This window comes from Triticum urartu, chromosome 2 (assembly GCF_003073215.2).
Source record: "Triticum urartu cultivar G1812 chromosome 2, Tu2.1, whole genome shotgun sequence".
In the NCBI taxonomy this organism is placed as follows: domain Eukaryota; kingdom Viridiplantae; phylum Streptophyta; class Magnoliopsida; order Poales; family Poaceae; genus Triticum; species Triticum urartu.
Window position 1 is genome coordinate 396,747,798 of NC_053023.1, and position 5,764 is coordinate 396,753,561.

The window sequence follows — 5,764 nt, forward strand, 5'->3', positions numbered from 1 at the left end:
TTTGCAGATGATTAATAGATAAATTCCTCACGTCCAGAAATTTATTTTAGAATTTTTGGGATTCCAGATCTTGCTCTAGCTACAGATTACTACAGACTAATCTGTTTTTGACAGATTCTGTTTTCCGTGTGTTGTTTGCTTATTTTGATGAATCTATGGCTAGTAAAATAGTTTATAAACCATAGAGAAGTTGGAATACAGTAGGTATAAAACCAATATAAATAAATAATGAGTTCATTACAGTACCTTGATGTGGTCTTTTATTTTCTTTCGCTAACGGAGCTCACGAGATTTTCTACTTTAAGTTTTGTGTTGTGAAGTTTTCAAGTTTTGGGTAAAGATTTGATGGATTATGGAACAAGGAGTGGCAAGAGCTTAAGCTTGGGGATGCCCATGGAACCCCCAAGATAATCTAAGGACACCTAAAAGCCAAAGCCTGGGGATGCCCCGGAAGGCATCCCCTCTTTCGTCTACTTCTATCGATAACTTTACTTGGAGCTATATTTTTATTCGCCACATAATATTTGTTTTGCTTGGAGCGTCTTGTATTATTTGAGTCTTTGTTTGTTAGTTTACCACAATCATCCTTGTTGTACACACCTTTTGAGAGAGCCATACATTATTTAGAATTTGTTAGAATACTCCATGTGCTTCGCTTATATCTTTTGAGTTATATAGTTTTTCTCTAGTACTTCACTTATATCTTTTAGAGCACGGTGGTGGATTTGTTTTATAGAAACTGTTGATCTCTCATGCTTCACTTGTTGGGGAACGTAGTAATTTCAAAAATTTCCTATGCACACGCAAGATCATGGTGATGCATAGCAACGAGAGGGGAGAGTGTGTCCACATACCCTCATAGACCGAAAGCGGAAGCGTTAGCACAACGCGGTTGATGTAGTCGTACGTCTTCACGATTCGACCGATCAAGTATTGAACGCACGGCACCTCCGAGTTCTGCACACGTTCAACTCGATGACGTCCCTCGAACTCCAATCCAGCCGAGTGTTGAGGGAGAGTTTCGTCAGCACGACGGCGTGGTGACAATGATGATGTTCTACCGACGCAGGGCATCGCCTAAGCACCGCTATGATATGATCGAGGTGAATTATGGTGGAGGGGGGCACCGCACACAGCTAAGAGATCAAGAGATCAATTTTTGTGTCTATGGGGTGCCCCCTGGCCACGTATATAAAGGAGTGGAGGAGGGGAGGGGCCGGCCCTCTCTATGGCGCGCCCGAGGAGTCCTACTCCCACCGGGAGTAGGATTCCCCCTTTCCTAGTAGAACTAGGATCCCTTCCAGGTAGTAGGAGTAGGAGAGAGGGAAAGGGAAGGGAAAAGGAGAAGGAAGGAAGGGCCCCCCCCCCTCCCTAGTCTAATTCGGACCAACCCATGGGGAGGGGTGCGGCCACCCTTTGAGGCCTTTCTCTCCTTTCCTGTATGGCCCATTAAGGCCCAATACGAATTCCCGTAACTCCCCGGTACTCCCAAAAATACCCGAATCACTCGGAACCTTTCCGATGTCCAAATATAGTCGTCCAATATATCAATCTTTACATCTCGACCATTTCGAGACTCCTCGTCATGTCCCCGATCTCATCCGGGACTCCGAACTCCTTCGGTACATCAAAACTAATAAACTCATAATATAACTGTCATCGAACTTTAAGCGTGCGGACCCTACGGGTTCAAGAACTATGTAGACATGACCGAGACACATCTCCGGCCAATAACCAATAGCGGAACCTGGATGCTCATATTGGTTCCCACATATTCTACAAAAATCTTTATCGGTCAGACCGCATAACAACATATGTTGTTCCCTTTGTCATCGGTATGTTACTTGCCCGAGATTCGATCGTTGGTATCTCAATACCTAGTTCAATCTCGTTACCGGCAAGTCTCTTTACTCGTTCCGTAATACATCATCCCGCAACTAAATCATTAGTTGCAATGCTTGCAAGGCTTAAGTGATGTGCATTACCGAGAGGGCCCAGAGATACCTCTCCGACAATCGGAGTGAAAAATCCTAATCTCGAAATACGCCAACCCAACAAGTACCTTCAGAGACACCTGTAGAGCACCTTTATAATCACCCAGTTACGTTGCGACGTTTGGTAGCACGCAAAGTGTTCCTCCGGTAAACGGTAGTTGCATAATCTCATAGTCATAGGAACATGTATAAGTCATGAAGAAAGCAATAGCAACAAACTAAACGATCAAGTGCTATGCTAACGAAATGGGTCAAGTCAATCACATCATTCTCCTAATGATGTGATCTCATTAATCAAATGACAACTCATGTTTATGGTTAGGAAACATAACCATCTTTGGTCAACGAGCTAGTCAAGTAGAGGCATACTAGTGACACTCTGTTTGTCTATGTATTCACACATGTACTAAGTTTTTGGTTAATACAATTCTAGCATGAATAATAAACATTTATCATGATATAAGGAAATAAATAATAACTTTATTATTGCCTCTAGGGCATATTTCCTTCGGTCTCCCACTTGCACTAGAGTCAATAATCTAGTTCACATCGCCATGTGATTTAATACCAATAGTTCACATCACCATGTGATTAACACCCATAGTTCACATCGACATGTGACCAACACCCAAAGGGTTTACTAGAGTCAATAATCTAGTTCACATCGCTATGTGATTAACACCCAAAGAGTACTAAGGTGTGGTCATGTTTTGCTTGTGAGAGAAGTTTAGTCAACGGGCCTGCCACATTCAGATCCGTAAGTATTTTGCAAATTTCTATGTCAACAATGCTCTGCACAGAGCTACTCTAGCTAATTGCTCCCACTTTCAATATGTATCCAGATTGAGATTTAGAGTCATCTGGATCAGTGTCAAAATTTGCATCGACGTAACCCTTTACGACGAACCTTTTGTCACTTCCATAATCGAGAAACATATCCTTATTCCACTAAGGATAATTTTGACCAATGTCCAGTGATCTACTCCTAGATCACTATTGTACTCCTTTGCCAAACTCAGGGCAGGGTATACAATAGGTCTGGTACACAGCATGGCATACTTTATAGAACCTATGGCTGAGGCATAGGGAATGACTTTCATTCTCTCTCTATCTTCTGTCGTGGTCGGGTTTTGAGTCTTACTCAAATTCACACCTTGTAACACAGGCAAGAACTCCTTCTTTGACTGTTCCATTTTGAACTACTTCAAAATCTTGTCAAGGTATGTACTCATTGAAAAACTTATCAAGCGTCTTGATCTATCTCTATAGATCTTGATGCTCAATATGTAAGCAGCTTCACCGAGGTATTTCTTTGAAAAACTCCTTTCAAACATTTCTTTATGCTTTGCAGAATAATTCTACATTATCTCCGATCAACAATATGTCATTCACATATACTTATCAGAAATGCTGTAGTGCTCCCACTCACTTTCTTGTAAATACAGGCTTCACCGCAAGTCTGTATAAAACTATATGCTTTGATCAACTTATCAAATCGTATATTCCAACTCCGAGATGCTTGCACCAGTCCATAGATGGATCGCTGGAGCTTGCATATTTTGTTAGTACCTTTAGGATTGACAAAACCTTCTGGTTGCATCATATACAACTCTTCTTTAATAAATCCATTAAGGAATGCAGTTTTGTTTATCCATTTGCCAGATTTCATAAAATGCGGCAATTGCTAACATGATTCGGACAGACTTAAGCATAGATACGAGTGAGAAACTCTCATCGTAGTCAACACCTTGAACTTGTCGAAAACCTTTTTGCGACAATTCTAGCTTTGTAGATAGTAACACTACTATCAGCGTCCGTCTTCCTCTTGAAGATCCATTTAATCTCAATGGCTCGCCGATCATTGGGCAAGTCAATCAAAGTCCATATTTTGTTCTCATACATGGATCTCATCTCAGATTTTATGGCCTTAAGCCATTTCGCGGAATCTGGGCTCATCATTGCTTCCTCATAGTTCGTAGGCTCGTCATGGTCAAGTAACATGACCTCCAGAACAGGATTACCGTAACACTCTGGTGCGGATCTCACTCTGGTTTACCTACGAGGTTCAGTAGTAACTTGATCTGAAGTTACATGATCATCATCATTAGCTTCCTCACTAATTGGTGTAGTAGTCACAGGAACAGATTTCTGTGATGAACTACTTTCCAATAAGGGAGCAGGTACAGTTACCTCATCAAGTTCTACTTTCCTCCTACTCACTTCTTTCGAGAGAAATTCCTTCTCTAGAAAGGATCCATTCTCAGCAATGAATATCTTGCCTTCGGATCTGTGATAGAAGGTGTACCCAACATTTTCTTTTAGGTATCCTATGAAGACGCACTTCTTCGATTTGGGTTTGAGCTTATCAGGTTGAAACTTTTTCACATAAGCATTGCAACCTCAAACTTTAAGAAACGACAGCTTAGGTTTCTTGCCAAACCATAGTTCATATGGTGTCGGATTTAGATGGTGCCCTATTTAACGTGAATGTAGCTGTCTCTAATGCATAACCCCAAAACAATAGTGGTAAATTGGTAAGAGACATCATAGATTGCACCATATCTAATAAAGTACGGTTACGACGTTTGGAGACACCATTACACTATGGTGTTCCAGGTGGCGTGAGTAGTGAAACTATTTCACATTGTTTTAATTGAAGGCCAAACTCATAACTCAAATATTTTACTTCTGCGATCATATCGTAGAAACTTTTATTTTTGTTACGATGATTCTCCACTTCACTCTGAAATTCTTTGAACTTTTCAAATGTTTCAGACTTGTGTTTCATCAAGTAGATATACTCATATCTGCTCAAATCATCTGTGAAGATCAGAAAATAATGATACCTACCGCGAGCCTCAGTATTCATCAGACCACACACATCAATATGTATGATTTCCAACAAATCTTTTGCTCGCTCCATTGTTCCGGAGAACGGAGTCTTAGTCATCTTGCCCATGAGGCATGGTTCGCAAGCATCAACTGATTCATAATCAAGTGATTCCAAAAGCCCATCAACATGGATTTTCTTCATGCGCTTTACACCAATATGACCTAAACGGCATTGCCACAAATAAGTTGCACTATCATTATTAACTTTGCATCTTTTGGCTTCAATATTATGAAAATGTGTATCACCACGATCGAGATCCAATAAACCATTTTCATTGGGTGTATGACCATAGAAGGTTTTATTCATGTAAACAGAACAACAATTATTCTCTAACTTACATGAATAACCGTATTGCAATAAACATGATCCAATCATATTCATGCTCAACGCAAACACTAAATAACATTTATTTTAGGTTTAACACTAATCCCGAAAGTATAGGGACTGTGTGATGATGATCATATCAATCTTGGAACCATTTCCAATACACATCGTCACTTCACCCTTAACTAGTCTCTGTTCATTCTGCAACTCCCGTTTCGAGTTACTATTCTTAGCAACTGAACGAGTATCAAATACTGAGGGTTGCTATAAACACTAGTAAAGTACACATCAATAACATGTATATCAAATATACCTATGTTCACTTTGCCATCCTTCTTATCCGCCAATTACTTGGGGTAGTTCCGCTTCCGGTGACCAGTCCCTTTGCAGTAGAAGCACTCAGTTTCAGGCTTAGGTCCAGACTTGGGTTTTTCACTTGAGCAGCAACTTGCTTGCCGTTCTTCTTCAAGTTCCCCTTTCTTCCCTTTGTCCCTTTACTTGAAACTAGTGGTTTTGTTTACCATCAACACTTGATGCTTTTCTTGATTTCTAT